Below are 18497 nucleotides of genomic sequence, written 5' to 3' on the forward strand. Positions count from 1 at the left end.
TCGAGTTGGGCTGTTGGCAGAATAAAACCCCCAAAATATCCCAGCCTCTTCCTTTTCTTGCAGCAGTTTGTTTGTTTCCAGATGTCTGCAGCTTATTCAGCATGGAGCATCTCCCCTGATCAATATTTTAACCTTCTTGTTGATATTTACTCAGTGCTGCTGAATAAACTCGCTGGAGTGGAGCTGCAGAGTGAATCTCCATTTCCCTCAGCTCTCCGGAGCTTTGGCAATAATTCACATTATCCGGGGTTATTGTTGTGCTGGGATATTAATGAGCACATCTCCCTTCCTTCTGTCTCTCCAAAATTCATTTCAGAGCCCACTTCTGGTGCTGGAACAACTTCTCAGCTCTGAATTAGCACAGAGAGGAGAGAGCTTTGTGCTTTTCTTTTGTCAGCTCGCTTTGAAAAAAAAACCCTTTTCTCTCGAGTTCTACAAAGATGGGTTTGATGCAACTCCAGCTGCTTGGGCCTTGTGATGAGGGGGAGATTAAACCCTTCTTGGTGGCGTTTTTAAATCCTTCTACCATCTTTGAAAACTCTGAAGTTTAATCTCATTTCTCTGGCAGTTCTGCTGTTTGCTCCAGAACTGTCCCACGTTCCTCTGTGCCTGCCCTTAACCTGTTCTTTCACCTCCAAATACTGATTTTTTTTTTTTTCACTTGTTTGGTTTTTTTGGGAACTTCTCTCCCGGATTAAATGGGTTCAGAACATTTCAGAAGGCCCCCTGAGCGATTCATCACCATCATTTTGGGGCGTGCATGCAGCACAAGTCAAATAGCCTCGATTGCAGCTTCTATTGAACTCATCTTTTCTCCTCTGCAATTTCTTTATTGTGCCATAATAAAGCTGCCCCTGTCACTGCTGAGCTCTGCCTCATCCGTCTCCCTCTGCGAGATGGGAGCTGAGAGAAAATGCTCTGCTGAAGCTGGACTGGATCAGGCCACCTCAGAAACTGGAAAAAATTCTCCCCAGGGTCATTTTTTCCTGCTGGGAATGCTGTGGCAGCCGTGGATGTCCCTGCTCAGGAGCAGCAAAGGAGCAGGGAATGACTCCAGTCTTGGCTTCTCCTTCTCAGCAAACCCAGTTCTCTGATTTAGGCCCAAATTCCTGCCCCAAAATCCACGTCAGCAGCGTGGTCTCTGCTCCAGCTGCTCCTCCAGGGCTCCGTGCTTGGGATTTCCTTACAAAACTCGAGGTTTGGGCTCTCAGCAGATCCAGATCTCCCTGTCCCTGCTCATTCCCCCAGGACTCCCCTTCACTGCCTTCCTTTCCTACTCTCCATGGAATTCCGAGAGCTTGAACTCTCCATGGAGTTATGAGAACTGGAATCACGAGAATTATGGAATTGTGAATTCTCCATGGATTTATGAGAGCTCCTCCAGGGCTCCATGCTTGGAATTTCCTTACAAAACTCAGGGTTTGGGCTCTCAGCACACCCAGATCTCCCTGTTCAGCTGCTCACCCCCCTAGGACTGAGTCTATCCTCCTTTTTCTTTTCCTTTTCCTTTTCCTTTTCCTTTTCCTTTTCCTTTTCCTTTTCCTTTTTGTCTTTCCTTTCCTTTCCTTTCCTTTCCTTTCCTTTCCTTTCCTTTCCTTTCCTTTCCTTTCCTTTCCTTTCCTTTCCTTTCCTTTCCTTTCCTTTCCTTTCCTTTCCTTTCCTTTCCTTCCCTTCCCTTCCCTTCCCTTCCCTTCCCTTCCCTTCCCTTCCCTTCCCTTCCCTTCCCTTCCCTTCCCTTCCCTTCCCTTCCCTTCCCTTCCCTTCCCTTCCCTTCCCTTCCCTTCCCTTCCCTTCCCTTCCCTTCCCTTCCCTTCCCTTCCCTTCCCTTCCCTTCCCTTCCCTTCCCTTCCCTTCCCTTCCCTTCCCTTCCCTTCCCTTCCCTTCCCTTCCCTTCCCTTCCCTTCCCTTCCCTTCCCTTCCCTTCCCTTCCCTTCCCTTCCCTTCCCTTCCCTTCCCTTCCCTTCCCTTCCCTTTTTCCCTCTTTTCCTCTTTTCCTCTTTTCCTCTTTTCCTCTTTTCCTCTCCTCTCCATGGATTTATGAGAGCTGGAAAATTCCCTGCACGGTGCTGATGGGGAAAGTCAGACCTGGAGTTCTGCAGGTCCTTGGGAGATTAAAAGCGTCTCTACACCTCTGACCTCTCTTTGCCTGCAGAAGGAAGGGTTTAAAACTGGTGAAATTGCCCCAAAATCACAGCCAGGGCTGGAATTCCCTGAACCTGTTCTGAAAATGAGAGGTCTCCTCCTGAGTCCTTGGCCCAACCTGCCCATGACTCATTTCATTCTCCCTTTTCCTCCCTTTTCTTAATCATTCCTCACTTTTGAAAGTCTCTTCATCTTTTGTCTCTTCATCTTTTGTTTTCCCCGCATTTCAAAGAGAGGCTGGGTTTTGGTTGGATTTTTTTTTTCTGCCTCTCTTAAATGACTGCTTTCCTCTCTCTTTGGGGTGTGAATGGGATGCACAGAGGAGAAAACATCCTTTGATGGCAGTAATTACGAGGAGGAGGAAATAAAAAAAACAATGAAAGGAGCAAGGAAAAGTGTGATGGAAGGAAAGAGAGGCTGGAAATGATCAGTCCAATATTTATGATATTGAGGGGATGGATCCTGTGACAGCTGAGATGTTCTGGTGACTTCCCTGAGATCTGTCACTGCTCCCACCCTCTGTTCCCCACCTAAAGTGGCAAAAATCCCCAAATCCTTAAATTTTGCACTTTCTTTAAGTGCTCTGATCCCCCAGGATTCTCTCCCTGCACCTGAGAGGGGGTGGGATCCATTTCTGGGAAGCTTCAGGCACTCAAATCCCCAATCCCAGGTGTATTTCTGGGATTAGATGGCATTTAAAGGCTTCCCAAATGGGGAATCGGGGTGTGGAGCAGCCTCTCCAGCTGGGACCAGGAATATCCTCCCAAATCCTGCATCAGGATTTGGCAGATGCCGCTCCCGACTCTCCAGCTCCTTGAAATTCACACACATTTTCCTTTTTGCATGGAAAAGAAGGCAAACAAACTGTTCCACAAAATGTTCCTTATTTATCTAACTCATCCTACCAACTTCTTGGAGCTATCTAAATATATATTTATAATTAGCTGGGCTTTTTTATATAACTACCACAGGCTACTTGCTCCTCTCACTGCTTCCTCCAGAGCAGCTCTTATCTATAAAATTATCTCATTTGGATGTCTTCTATTACCAATAAAAGCTTGTTATGAACCTGGGTGAAAAAAAATCACACCCATAATAGATTTATTCATTGTGTCTCAGTCAGATCTTGACTTTCAATGCCTTTTATCCCCTGAAATCTCTCAGCTCTGCCTGAATTTGACTCCTTTGTTTTTGCAGCGGGGCTGTTATTTACTGTTCTGCTGAAATACAGCCACCTATGAAGATAAATGTAGCAGTTTTTTGAAATGATTCACTGCTCACCTCCACGTCAGTTTGAGATCAGAGCCCCTCTCCGTGCAGCTGAGAGGGAAAAGGGAATTTAATTCCTTGGATAAAGAACCTGCTGGGGAGAGGGTCTGGGGCTGGACTGAGGCACCAAAAGGTGTTTGGGGCTGGATTGAGGCCCTGGGGCTGGACTGAGACTCTGAAGTGTATTCAGGTCTGGATTAAGCCCCCAAATTGTGTTTGGATCTGGACTGTGGCCTCAAAATGTGTTTGTGACTGATGGAGACCCCATAAAGTGTTTGGGTCTGGACTGAGACCCTTAAAAAGTGTTTGGGTCTATACTGAGGCCCCAAAACATTTTTAGGTCTGGGCTGAGACCCCATAAAGTGTATTTTGGTCTGGGTTGAGGCCCTGGGTCTGCATTGAGACCCTGAAGTGTATTTGGGTCTGGTTTGTGACCCCAAAAACTTTTTGAGTCTGGATTGACACCTCAAAACTTGTTTGGATCTGGATTGAGACCCATAAAGTTTTTGGATCTGGACTGACACCTCAAAACTTGTTTGGATCTGGATTGCGACCCCAGAAGTGTTTGGATCTGGATTAAGACCCCAAACAGGTTTGGATCTGGATTGAGACCCTTCCAAACAGGTTTGGATCTGGATTGGGACCCCAGAAGTGTTTGGGTCTGCCCTGAGCTGGACCTGCTCTGGCTCCACGGCTCCTGCTGCTGTTTGGGACAGTGACCTCCACTCCCAAGCCCTGCTGCTGTCCCCTGTGCCGTGGTGACCTCAGGGCACACCCAGGGCTGGCTGCTGGGGGCCGTGCCCTGCCCTGAGTGTCCCCAGGGCTTTTGGCAGCCTCAGCGTCCCCTCCCTGTGTCCCTGCCCCGATCCCAGGGGATCCCACCCACCCCTCCGTAACACTTGGAGCTGCAGCCTCGCACCGGCAGCAGCTCCTTCCCCAAACAGCCTTTTCTAGGTCAGCAAACCCTCCAGCTTTGGCAGGGAGCTGTGGCACATCACCTCATTCATAAAATGACCAAACTCTATTTAAATCCTCGCTGGGTGCCTTCCCTCCCCCTCCTCTCCCCACGTAACACTTCCCAGCAGAAGGCTCTTTGCAAACCTCTCTCTCGTGCTAGGAATCCTGGTTTTTTTCTCCCCCAAACCAAACCAGATTCCTTTGCAGGCAGTTCCTGGAGCTGTCTCCTCTGGATTCCTGCTTTCAGCTCGCCCTGTTGGCTGCCAGGCTGCTTCCACTTGTGATCCTGCTCTGCTTTATGCCGTGCAGATTTTGGAGAAATCTTGGTTCTCCCGGTCTTGAGTTGCCTTCTAAGTGTACAACAGCAGGGCTGAGGCTCCAAAAATTGCATGAAGGACTCAGGGCACAGCAGAGATGGATCTGAACCACACAAAAATCATCTAAAAGAGAGAGGGGTGCTGGCACGAGGCAGGAGCCGTGAGGAGGATGCAGAATCCACCTGGATCAAGCAGGATGGGGAGCCCTGCCTGGCCCAGGTGAGCTCAGAGCTGAGAGGTGGGATCTGTCCACCTCCCCCTCCTGGAGCTGGCACAGAGGCTGCTCTGGGTCCTGGAGGAATCCCAGCTCTGCCAGCCAAACCTCAGCTCACCCAGGCAGGGCTGAACCCGGACCTGCAGGGCCACAAGCGTTAATTAGAAGCAGATGCAGCCCAGATGAGGGGAATGCTCATCAATTCCAGGAATAATAAATGCTGGGCAGGGACACTGGGACAGAGGCCCAGGGATCTGTCACAAAGCCACTGCCTTGTAGCTGTTGTCCTGAGGGAAATGATGTGTAAAAGGGATGAGCTCAAACACCTCATGCCTCTTACCTGTGTATCTCATGAGTAATTTGTCTCTGAGGCAGAGGCGTTTTATTTTTCTCCTCTGAAGCTGATTCTTTTCCTCCAGCTTATTTCTTCTCAGCAGGAGGGGAAGATGAATTTCTGTCAAATAATAGTTCATTGCTCTTAATGCAAGAGTCCAATTAATTGATGGTTTAAAAGCTTTGCTTTCCTCGCCGTTACAAACAAACAAGAAGAGGAGGACACAACTGCAGCACTGCAGGCAAGGCTGGAGCATCTCAGGGACCAGGATCCCGCCTGGCATTTCCCAGCCTCACTCCGTGGGATGGCTCTGTCCCACCCCTGCTTCCCAGGGCTAGGTGATGCCTTTTCCCAGCCTGGGCACCAGGAGGAGATCAACCTTTCACATGAAGGTTTTAGCAGCAAAAATCTCTCACCTCCAGTCCTTCTCAGGGAGGGGAGGAGATGGGGGGAGACTCGGGGTGCTGGCAGGGAGTCCCAAAGCCGCTGAGGATTTGGGATTGGTGGGGAGCAAGCACAGCTTTCCCAAACCCAACTGCCCCAATCAGAGGCGTTTAGTCTGAGCTTAGGAAAGCTGGTCACTGCTGGAAGCAATAGTTCCAGTGCCACCCTGCTCCTTGTCCTCCCTCCTCAGTGCTTCTGCATCCTTAGAATCATCGAACCATAGAACAGGCTGAGCTGGAAGGAGCCCACCAGGAACATCCAGCCCAGCTCCTGTCCCTGCACAGACACCCCCAAACCCCACCCTGTGCACCCCTGGGAGAGCTGTCCAACCCCTCCTGGATCTCTGGCAGCCTCGGGGCTGTGCCCATTCCCTGGGGAGCCTGGGCAGTGCCAGCACCTCTGGGGGAAGAACCTTTCCCTGAGATCCAGCCCAAACCTCCCCTGACACAGCTTAGTGCCCTGCCCCGTCCTCTCTGCATCCCTCCAACCTGCCTGGTCCTCCTGCCATCCTCAGCCTCCTCTTCTCCCTGCATCCCCCGATCACCCCACTCCCCTGTTCTCCCCTCATCCCTCCCTCCATCCATCCCGGGTCCTCTGCTCTCCCTGCATCCCTCCATCCTTCCTGGTCCTTTTTCCATCCTTGTAGCCCCTTGTTCTCCTCTCATCCCTCCATCCATCCCGGGTCCTCTTTTCATCCTTGTAGCCCCTTCTCTCATCCCTCCATCCCTCCTGTTCCCCGTTCTCCCCTCATCCCTCCCTCCATCCATCCCGGCTCCTCTGCTCTCCCTGCATCTCCCCATCCTTCCTGGTCCTCTTTCCATCCCGCTCCCTCGCTCTCCTCTCACCCTCCATCCCTCCTGTTCCCCGTTCTCCCCGCACCCCCCGACCCACCCCTGTCCCCCGCTCTCCTCTCAGCCCCGATCCCCCCTCTCTGCCCGCCCCATCCCCGGTCTGCCCGTGCCCCCCCGGCGGTGGCGGTGCCCCCGCCGCCCCCCGCCCCCTGCAGTTCCCCCCGCCGCCGCCGGGGACCCGCGGCCGCCGCTGCCGGAGCGGGGCCGGAGCAGCCGCGGGCAGAGCCCAGCCCAGGTACGAGCCGCGGGCAGCCGTGGGGCGATGCGGGGCGCAGGGGGGATGGCGGCGGGGGCGGGGGGCGGGCGCGGCTCCCCCGGGACCCCCGCGGGACCCTCGGCAGAGCCGCCGGCCGCCGCCGCGGAGCCGCGGGGCCGGGAGCGCTCGGAGCCGCAGCCGCCGCCGCTCGCTGGCTGCCGGCGGTGCCCCTGGCTGGCACTCGGTGCCCCCTCCCCGGCCACATCCAGCCCTCCTCGGTCACATCCCGCCCTCCCCGGACACATCCAGCCCCCTCCCCGGACACAGCCGGAGCCCCCCGACCGCCTCCCGCACTCGCTGAAGGACTTTGGGACCAGCCCTTTGCGGTGTTTTAGCGCACCAAGAGTTGAAAAACGCCACGCTCGGGCTCTTAGCAGAGCTGAAGTTCAGCGAGCGCGGGGAGGGGAGCACCCGGGGCGGCTACAACTGGTGCGGATCCCCCGGGAGCGGTACCGGGGAGCGGGAGCGTGCGGCGGGCAGGGATGCTCCCCGCGGGGCCGGGGCTTGCCGTGCTCGCAGCCTGCTCGGCCAGGAAAACGCTCTTTAGCTCGCATTTGGCGCAGGCTTTGGATGGGGATGAGAAGGTTCATTGTTCTGGAGGGCGTTTTGCGGAGTTGTGCTGGCAATAATCGGCGTTAGGATCGCTGAGGCGCTCGCTGCGTGCGCAGACGTGCGGGGCTGATGCTGACGGACTCCTCTGCTGAACCGGCGGTGTGCGGGGAAAACTCCATGCAGAAACCTCGTCCTAGGCCCAACTTTATTCCGGCTGATTTATGCCCAAACTCCGGCTTAGCTGCGGCTCGGGCCGGGGCTCTGCGTAGGTGCGAGATGCTGCGAGCGCTGCTCGGCTCTCGCCATGCACCGGGCTGGATTCCTCCGCTCGATGGCATCGAGCCCCCGAGGCTGTGGCCCTGGGGGGGTTAATTGGAGCCCCGCGGCTCTGGCTTTGTCTCCACACGCGTGTCCTTCGTGGGGAGGAGCTGCCGGCCGGAGCATCCGTGCCCGCCTCCCCGGGGACCCGGACTAGCGAGGGATGCTGAGGGACAGCTCAGCTCGCTCTGCCGCCGCATCCCGGCCGCTCTGACGGGGCTCCGGCAGCCCCCGGAGCGCGGGAGATCCCCCCAGGAGGAGCCAGCCCCTTTGTCTCAGCCTTTCCTCCTCGGCAGCCACATCCCGGCTGGATGTGAGCGCTGCAGGCAGCGGGAGCAGAGCCCTTCCCGCCTCCCGGGCAGCGGCTCGGGAGCATCGGAGAGAGCCGGGAGCATCCCCCGGGAGCGGCTGAGCTGACAGAACGCGCAGCTCCGGGGTGCGGAGCCGTGTGGCGCAGGTAGGAGCGGGATGTGGCCGTGCCGGGGCTGCCCCGCCGCGCTCTGCTCGAGTCTCGTTCCACCGAGGGGGAGGAAGGATCCGCAGTGAGCTCCCACCGCGCCAAGGCGCGCTCAAAGTGTCTCGGTGCGAGCCGGCTTCGGTATCGATGTGTCTGAAGCCGGGGATGTGGAGGGAACCATCCGCGCCGGGAAATCGATGGTGAGAGGCAGAACCTTCCTTCCCCTCTCGGTTTCCATGTCAGGGCGGGCCTGGTGAGCAGGGACAGAAGTTGGGAAAGTTGCTGTGGCTCTCTGTGGTTCGCAGGTGGTGCTTTCCACTGCACCTGGCAGGAATTTACACCTCGGCAAGAGACACCTGGAATTTTGGGGAGGAGGGAGCTGCTGACAGGCTGTGCTGAGCAGAGTGGCAGCGCAGGGAAGGAGGATGCTCTTTTTTAAGTAAAAAATCCTTTAAATGGCCATTTCTCTTGGGCCTCTTGTGATGTGGCTCCTGTGTGGTGGGAACAGGCTGCCTGAGGAAGGTGAACCACAAAAGGAAGGGCTTTATCCCAAAATCTTGGGATAAAGACATGAACATCTCCTTGGAAAGATCGGTTCTAAGTGGCTGGAGAAGCTGCCTGCAGCTTCCAGAGGCACAGAGATTCTGCTGCTGCTGCTGCTGCGAGTTTCTTGCTGGAGGTTTCTTTTGCAAGCTGTGCAAGGAAAATCAGCCAAGGAATCATGTGGGCTGGAAAGGTCTGGGTACCTCGGTGCCAAAGGAGCTCTCAGCGATCTGGGGGTGAGTGGGGCAGGATTTGAGGGGCCTGGGCTTGTGAGAGCTCAAGGTAGGGGCAGTGCTGCCTCCAAACCATCCTGAAAGCTTCAGTGTGCCAGGAAAAATCATCTCCTGTGTGTGTGTGTGCTCACATCGATGTCTCAGCTTGATGGAAATGCTGAGAACAAACTTCAGACTCAGCCAGGAGCTGGGAGGATCCTCAGCCAAATCCTGGCTGATGGCACGGGAAATTCTGGAGGGAGAGTGCCTGGCTGTGGTGTGGGGTCGCTGTGTGGGATCAGATTCCTGCTCCTCCTGGGGGAACCTGCTGGTTTTCCACGAGGAACGGGGCCAGAGGAAGGGCTGGGCTGGAGGAGAGGCTGGGTGTTTTCACTGGGTGGGTGGGTGGAAGGGAAATCGGCTTTGGAGGCAGCAGAGGAAGGAGGAGGAGAAAAGGTGAAGGAGCAGACATCCCTAGGGTCAGACAGGCAGAGGAGAACGCTCTCCTCCAAGAAACTTCCTTTTTTTGACGGCAATTTAAGCTTTATTCTGGTTTTGCTCAGCACTCAGCGTGTGCAGACAGTCGATGTCCTGCCCTTTTGAAAAGCTTGCTGATGTTCCTGAGGTGTGGATATTGATTTTCAGTGACTTTGAGGAGAGATCTTCGTGGGCAGCGCTTGTTGGGGTCAGATTTTATTTATTTTTCATGTTTCTAGGCAGGCAGAAGGCAAGACAGAAGTTTTGCAATCCTCCTCAGAAATGCTTTTTGTTCTGGGGCAAGAGGTTTCTGAGGCAGCACATGAAAGGGGAGGAATCTGTTAAAACAAGGCACCTCTTGCTGTGTGTGAACAGGAGGAACAGCGAAATTGTGGCTGAGCAGGATGAGAACAGCTTGGAGGGTGTTGCTTAGACCTGAGGGAGGAATCAGTGGGGTATCAGCAGCTCCATGAGGAAAAATTTGTCCAGAAAGGAGATTGTGGGATCGCCGGTGCACAGGAGGCTGTAAACTCCACTTTATCACCTCTGGATAGACACTGACGCTGTCCTGGGGTCCCTGACAGGAAAAATGGGGAGTTGGAGAGATAAAAGAGGGTGTAAAACCTGTGAGGAGGTAATGGAGCAGTTTTAAGGATCCCCATCACAACTCCATTTACGGGGTGGGGTTTGCAAGGACAGGTTGTGCTGGTAACACGCGGGAATTTTTGTGTTTGCCTCTGCAAGATTTGGTTTGCTGCTGGATGTGGGACTTGGCCGTGATGGAGGAGGAGGAAAATGCAGTGAGGAGCAGATTGGAGAGCCCCAGAGTGGTGTGGGTTGGAAAGGAACCCTCCTCCCTGGCCATTCCCAGGGCAGGAGCCCCCAGAGGGACCTGAGGGATGCAGCAGGAATTTTTGCCGCGCTCTGCCTGCACAGAAACCAAACCTGAGGAAGAGCTGGGATATCAGGCAAGTGAGGTTTTTCTCCTGTGCCTGCTGGGAGGGCCTAATTATCCTTCAAATACTTGGATGCCTATTCCTGGCGGTCAAATCACCACAGTTTATCTGCAGACGATGGCTGCCCAGTAGGGAAGACTTCCCTCCTAAGGCTGAGGAAATAAGAGTTCAACATCTTCCAACGGGCCTAATTTATTTGGATATTTCATTAAATCCACCCAAAAGAGACTATTTTAGGAAATAAATAGCAGAATGTGGGCAATAAATAGCTGTGGGATAAGGGGCAGAGTTCAGTGCTGGCTTTCCTAGTTAAGCTGCAGAAAATAGAAGTGTAATGGCCGAGCGCTGATGGGAGCACAGATACGTGATTATGTGAGGGTTCCTCACACTGAGGCTGGGCTTATTTATGATCTTTAATGATTTGGAGGTGGAAACGGATCAGAGCTGGGTTAGGGAGAGTGAACATGCTAACGGGAAGGGGCTGCCTCTGCAAGAATGAAGAGGGAAAGCGTGCAGCAGTTCGGGCACTGCAGCAGCACTTGGTGTAACTCAGACTTGAGCATGGAAAAGAAGGGAAAACCTGAGTGAATCCTTCCCTAATAACAAATCCTGGGTGGTTCTGTGGGTTCAGGAGAACGTGCAGTGTTCTGAAGAGTTGGTGTGGTTTGTGTGCAGCTGAGGATGTCCTGGGCGAGCTGCAGGAGCTGGGCAGCCCCAGGAGATGCTGTGCTGGGGCAAACAGGGCTCTCTCCACCTCTGTGTGGCTCAGAGAGGGCTCTGCTCTCCCCAGAGCTCCCAGCTCGGGATTTGCTGCTGCTGGAGCAGGGGCTCTGGACAGTGCCAGCATCCCGCTGCATTTGCTGCCTTGGAATGGATCAAGGGGGGCTTTGCTGAGCCCTGAGCTCCTGGTGAGGCCATCCCAGGACTGTCCGAGGAGGATGATGATGTGTCAGGGATGAAGGAGCTGAGATGAGCTGTCCATCTCCAGGGGTGATTCCCCCCGGTCTGTGGTGCCTCCATCCCGGAGCCTTGGGGATGTTCTGTGTTTGAAGCGCAGCCTTTGAAGAGTCCGTGGTGTCAGGGCTGGGATTGGGATTGGAGAGCCCAGAGGGTTCTGCTGCTGCTGGATTTCCCCTCCCTGAGCCAGCTCTCATCCCCATAACAATATTTATTCCTGTACCAGCTGCACGTGAGCTGCTCTGTAACAAAATACCCACGCAGAGCCTCACCTGCTGAGCCAGCCAGCACTGGGGGATTTTCATCTCTGCTGAGACCTCCTGGCTTCAAAGTCTGCAGAATTTATTTGCATCCTTCATGAGGGAGACAGCCAGGCACAGCATTTATATGTATATATATATATATATATTATTTTTTTGCTGTTCCTCCTCCCCTCTTCCCCACTGGCTTTTCAGTTTGTTCATTTGGTGAGCTCAGCATCAGCACAATGATGTGGAAATAAAGCAAAGGAGCTTCCTCTTGGCCTCCCTGCGTATGCAAAAACGGGAGACATGGATCGTGCTGGCAATCCCCAGCCAGGCTGGGATTCATGGAAATTCTCCTGTGACCTTACAAACCCCTCCTTGCCAGGGTTTATAATGAGTCTGCAAAACTCCGTGCAGGGCACAAACAAGTCAGCTGAGGTCTCAGACCCCGTGAGCACAAAGCTGTAATAATAACACTCATTTCCCGCCCACTCAGGCGTGTGCTCGGCTCCTTAAAGAGTTTCCTGTTTTTAAAAAAGCAGTTTTTTCACCTTCTTGGGGACTGTTGCGATGGGGAACAGCTGTCCCTGGGCTGTGTGACACCACATCCCCCTGGGAGCATCCCTGGCTCCTGCTGGAGCAGTTTCACCCCGTGAACCTCGCAGCCTGGTGAGCTGCAGCTGCTGAAAATCAGCTTTTTTTCCCTTGCCTCTGCTCCCTCTGCCCCCTTCCCACAGCTGATTCTGATACCAGAGATCCTCCGTGCCCCTCTGGAGGGGCTGGATTCCCAAAACCCCCTCGTTCAGCCCTGACCTTTGTGTAAATTTGCTGCTCACAGTGCGGAGTTTTCGGCTCGGTGACAGGAGGTGATGTTTTTCTGAAGGAACGCGCGGTGCTGTGATGTTTGGAGGTTTGTTTGATGGCTCTCTGTCCCTGCTCAGAGCCACGGGGACTGCAGGGCTCCCTGGCACTGCTGCTGGAGGCTGTGGTGGAGCAGAGAATTGCTGGGAGAGTGCTCCAAACACGCCTTGCTTGGGGTGAAGTGGCTGAGCCAGGGGCTGCAAACTCAGTTCACTGCAACCCCTGCTGATCTGCCAACCCTTACATGCGCCAAAACTGCTTTTTTTCCACCCTAAAAAAGAGGTTAATCAAAGAATCTGTCCCTCTACCACAGAATCACCAGGCTGGAAGAGACCTCCAGGATCATCGAGTCCAACCCACCCCAACACCTCAACTAAACCACGGCACCAGTGCCACATCCAGGCTTTCCTTAAACACATCCAGGGATGGTGACTCCACCACCTCCCCAGCAGATCATTCCAGTGCTTTATCACTCTCTCTGTGAAAAACTTTTTCCTGATATCCAACCTGAATTTCCCTTGGTGCAGCTTGAGGCTGTGTCCTCTCCTGTCAGTGCTGCCTGGAGAAAGAGCCCAACCCCACCTGATAAAACCACCTTTCAGGGAGCTGTACAGAGTGATAAAATCACCCCTGAGTCTCCTTTTCTCCAGGCTGAACACCCCCAGCCATTCCTCACAGGGTTTGTGCTCTCAGCCCCTCTTCAGCCTCGCTGCCTCCTCAAGGTCCTTCCTAAACCGAGGGGCCAGAGCTGGACACACTCTCTGTTTGCCCTCGCTGTTTTCCTCGCTGTTTTCCTGTTTTCTCCCTGCTTATTTCCCATTTCTGCTGCCCCTCCTGCCCGCTGCTGAGCGCTGTGGTGCAGCTCTGGCTCTCACATCTCTCTCCAGCCCGAGAAGAGCCTGAGCTGCCGATGCTCCCCGAGCAGCTGGTCCTGCCCAGCTCCCATTCATCACTGTCTCGCACTTTGCATTATTGTTCACACCGAGGGAAAGCGGGTGTGAAGCTGGAATAACAAATGTTTCACACTTGCTTTGCGGTGGGTTTGATGCCCGACAGAATTTGGACCGACCACAAAAGGCCCCGGGCAGTGGAGGGGTTGGGAGCTGGAAGCTGACAAATAATGAGTTAATTATCTTCAGGGAGGAAATGTGCTCTGTGTTACATTTGGGATAAACTGGAAATCAAGATGGGATTTTTAAATTCTGGCTTAACAGGTTTGAAGGAACCTGCAGGTGAGGGCAGAGCTCGGTGTGATGGTTCCCCCAACCTCAACCTCCTTCTTTCAAATGGAATTCCAGCATGGATGGGCAGCAGGGAGATTTCCCTGAATCTGTAGAGCTCTGAAAAATTTCTCTTTAGTCCAACATGCCCTGCTCATTTCCAAGAGTTTGGGGGGTTAAATGATGGATATTGATGCAGTTGTTTTAATGACATAAACATGGAAAGAATTTAATGCTCCATGGAATATCAGGAGTTTGGAAATTGGAGTCTTTTGGCAGTTTTGGTGTTTGGGAATCAGGGTCTTTTGGCAGTTTTGGTGTTTGGGAATCGGGGTCTTTTGGCACCTCCCAAGGGTCTCTCAGTGGCTTTCAGTGATTTGGACTGACGTGCCTTTCGTTGTGTTCCTGCTGGGTGTTAAATAAGATTTAAGTCTCCTCAGTCACTATTCAGTTATTGAAGAACATCGCAGCCACCACCAGCGCAAACAGAACAGTCTGGATGTTTGTTTATGCAACAGATCATTAGAAAGTCTGTAGGAAAAAAATATTCTTGTCTGTTAGATAATTAATCTGCATTTTAAGAATTGTCTAAAGACATATTTGCAAGCCAGTCCATTGAGCTGCTGCTCATCTAGTCAATAATCCCATATTTAATAGTCCCTGAGAATGTATTTCCATAATGTGCTGTGAACAGTTGAGAAATCTGCATCTTTTTTTGTCTTAAGATGTCAGTGCTCACACATTTTCTATGACAATTTTCTTTTTATTTTTTATTTTTTTTTCTGACTGTGGGTGAGACAATCCAGACATGTGAACTCCCAGCTGGTGGGGCTGGGGGAGAGGGGAGGACGTTGGGATCGAGCTCCGGGTGCGGATCCTGGATGAGTTTGCGGTTTCCAGCTGGCATCTGTGAGCCTGCAACGTGCTGGCAGCGCTGCCCAAAACGCACCCCGGGGCTGGGGGAGTGGGGCTTGAGGCTTTCCCAGCTCCCCAAATCCCGCTGGGAGTCAGGGAAGTGGGGGATGGCTTGGGAAGGAGGGTCTGGCACTCACGGGAGATGCTCTGCTGTGGTCCTGGTGGGGTAGGATTGATCCTGGCAGGAGCAGGGATGTCCTGGCAGTGCTGGGATGGGGATGCTGGAGCTGCTTTGGATCCAGGATGGGGCTGTGCTGCAGGGGCACAGAGCCACGGGGACCCGTGGCTGTGTCTGGGCAATGCCTCCCCTCTTCCAGCCTGGAATTCGGATGGCAGCCCTTGGATTTCGGAAAGCCGGGTGTTTCCACGTTCCCACACGGCTGGATGTGAGGGTTTGGGGTTCAGCCAGCTCCCTGGGTTTGCAGAGGGAAAGGCTGAGCGCTGGGGCAGCCCCTGTGATAATTTACTAATCCACACTAATGAGAGCGGGGAGTAAAACCCACACCTGGCGAGAGGAACCCCCTGGAGCCGCCACATCAAGGTGAGAAGCAGGAGCTTAATTTCATTATCTTATCAATAACTGGCTGGGCTTGTGCTGTGCTGCAAATCCTCAGGAGTGCTAATGCTATCTCGGGCTGTCTAAGCAGAGAAATAATGAATACAAGCAGGAAGAGCATTGTGTGCAGCCCTGGTATCTATACCTTAAAAATGATGTTGGCAAACTGGAGGGAGATAAGGGCAGAGCCACGGGGATGATGTGAGGGCTGTAAAACAGGCTGGAGAGAGAGAGAGAGAGACTGAAGCCCAATCTTCTTCTCCTCACAGAAGGAAATGATTTGATTATTGTCCAGGAGTACTTAAGCAGGGGAAGAGACTTGTGCTAGGCAAAGGTTGGGAGGCAGGCCATGGTTCTGTGGCTGGGTGCTCAAGCTGGATAAATCCAGACAAGAAAAAGTCGTGTTTTATTTTTGTACAGCTTTATATTTAAGCACAGGAGCAAATTACCCAGGACTTGGTACATTTGCTGTTCTTTAAATTGAAATGATACATCTTGCCAGCGTTCTTTTAGGTCAACTGCAGGTTTGGAGTGGGAAAAACTCAGCATGAGTCAGTCACAACTCAAAACAAGATTTTCAAAACGGTCATTATTGCCCTTCAAATATTTCAGTTATGTTACGATTTTTTATTTTTTTTCTGATGTGGGGGAGAGCAGGGATGTAAAACCCAGCAGGGCTTTGGGCCGTGGTGTGGAAGGGATTGGGTTGCTGACAGCTGAGCCTGTGTGTAGGGCTTACCCAGCTAAAAAATCCCCTTTCCCTACAGCTTTTAGGACTGGACCAAGCCTGTTTGGATGTGTTCAGGGTGTCTGAAGGGTTCTGCTTCCCTCAGTCCCACTTTCCTCCTGCTGTCCCGTGAGATTCACCGACCCCCGAGCCTCCCGCACAGACACAGAGGATGCTGCAGCCACCAATCCCCCCTGGCACCTCCCGGAGGTGCTCAGCACACCCAGAACGAGAGATTAAGAGGCATCATTACCGCTCGGTGGGTGGCTGGCATGTTAATTAGGGCACGGGGCCGCTCGGGAAGGTTACTGTCACCTCTTACCTCACCAACCTTAAAGCTGCAGAGTGGGAAGGGAGCAGAGGCAGGAAAATGAAGCTGGAAACAAACCCAGCTCCACCAGGGATGGGGACGGGGAGGTTCGGCCAGTGCTGCCTCCCCTTTTCCACACGGAAAGTGATTCCAGGTGGGAATCCCACAGCTCTGCCCCGTCTCCATCCCCACTTTGACTCATCTCTTAGAAGAATTGAAGGATATTCCCTTTCTGAGGGTGGCTCCTCGTTCTTTTTCTTCCCATGCTTGATGCTGATGCGCTGAAGAAAATTAAATTAGGGCTGTATCGGTACAAGGGAGAGATTACCATTTGCAAAAACACGTTTTGCTTAAGTTAGTGATATTGTAAGTGTTAATTGAGTGTTCATTGATTGCCTGTCACCACCCTGATGTAATTCTGCTCTTCTCGGCCCTACCCCTGATTAAACAGAGCTGCTCTTGCACCAGGAACGGGCTCGGCTGTTCATTTCTTCCCCCCAGTGATTCCATTTTACCAGCTGGATAATTAGCATCATCTCCTCCTCTTCGGAGCCAGCTCAGCCTGCGCACCGTCCTTGTTCTCTCCCAAGTACCTTTAATGCTTGAATACTTCAGGGTTTTTAAGTGGCCCTAGACAAGAATTTAAGCAGGGGATGTGTTTGAACTCGGTCCAGGAGCTGTTGTCTGCCTGGATTTAGGGTCTGGGTTGCCCCAGCTATTGCTCTGTTCATTAGAGGTCTCTTTGTTGCTGGAGGTTCATTATGGGAGTGAACAGTGTTTTATGGGAATAGAGGGGGGAAGGGGAAGCCAAAAGCTCTCGGTGCTAATGGTGTCTGTTATGGAAATGGCTCTGTAATCAGGTAATCGTGCTGGTGACGGCACCGGTGTGATGCTTCCACCCGAGCCTTGGCAGAGCCTTTTTGTGCTCCGGGGGAGCTGCGGGGCTCCCTGCGGGCCGGGAGCGCTCAGGTGTGGGAGGTTCCCGTGCAGGACACACCAAGGAGAGCCGGAGCAGCGGGGCTGGACACAGCGTGGGATCCTTGGCTCCTCCAAATCCCCTCGGAGCCAGCCAGGAGCTGGCAGCACATCCCAGTGACCCCCAGCACCAAAGGAGGCTCCTCTCCCCCATCCCCGTGATCCAACGGCTTGGGGTTCAGCCATCCCCATGATCCAAAAATTTGGGGTTCAGCCATCCCTATGATCCAAGGGTTTGGGGTTCAGCCATCCCCCATGATCCAAGGGTTTGGGGTTCAGCCATCCCTATGATCCACGAATTTGGGGTTCAGCCATCCCTATGATCCAAGAATTTGGGGCTTAGCCACCCCCATGATCCAAAGGTTTGGGGCTTAGCCACCCCCATGATCCAAAGGTTTGGGGCTTAGCCACCCCCATGATCCAAAGGTTTGGGGTTCAGCCATCCCCATGATCCAAGAATTTGGGGTTCAGCCATCCCTATGATCCAAGGGTTTGGGGTTCAGCCATCCCTATGATCCAAGAGTTTGGGGTTCAGCCATCCCCCACGATCCAAAGATTTGGGGCTTAGCCACCCCCATGATCCAAAGGTTTGGGGTTCAGCCATCCCCTGTGATCCAAGGGTTTGGGGTTCAGCCATCCCTATGATCCAAGGGTTTGGGGTTCAGCCATCCCTATGATCCAAAGGTTTGGGGTTCAGCCATCCTCTGTGATCCAAGGGTTTGGGGTTCAGCCATCCCCCATGATCTAAGAGTCTGGGGTTCAGCCATCCCCCATGATCCAAGAGTTTGGGGTTCAGCCACCCCCATGATCCAAGGGTTTGGGGTTCAGCCATCCCTATGATCCAAGGGTTTGGGGTTCAGCTATCCCCTGTGATCCAAAGGTTTGGGGTTCAGCCATCCCTATGATCCAAGAGTTTGGGGTTCAGCCATCCTCTGTGATCCAAGGGTTTGGGGTTTAGCCACCCTCATGATCCAAGGGTTTGGGGTTCAGCCATTCCCCATGATCCAAGACTTTGGGGTTCAGCCATCCTCTGTGATCCAAGAGTTTGGGGTTCAGCCATCCCCCATGATCCAAGGGTTTGGGGTTCAGCCATCTCTATGATCCAAAGGTTTGGGGTTTAGCCACCCCCATAATCCAAGAGTTTGGGGTTCAGCCATCTCTATGATCCAAGGGTTTGGGGTTCAGCCATCCCCTGTGATCCAAGGTGTCCAGAATAATTGAGTTTTCCCTCCAAAGCACGAGGCTCGTGGTGCAGTTCTGCACATTCAATTATTCCTTCCCTGCCAGATCCTGCAGCAGAGCTCTGAGATTCGTGGTGGGGCTTTGCTGGTGTGAAGGATCTTCCTGGTGTGTTTGGTGGGCTGGAGCACCTTTGGAAAGATTAATTAACCTTAGGTGAGAAACTGTGACTTAACATTTATACGGGGGGAGG

Source organism: Prinia subflava, chromosome 22 (genome assembly GCF_021018805.1).
Source record: "Prinia subflava isolate CZ2003 ecotype Zambia chromosome 22, Cam_Psub_1.2, whole genome shotgun sequence".
NCBI classification, from domain to species: Eukaryota; Metazoa; Chordata; class Aves; order Passeriformes; family Cisticolidae; genus Prinia; species Prinia subflava.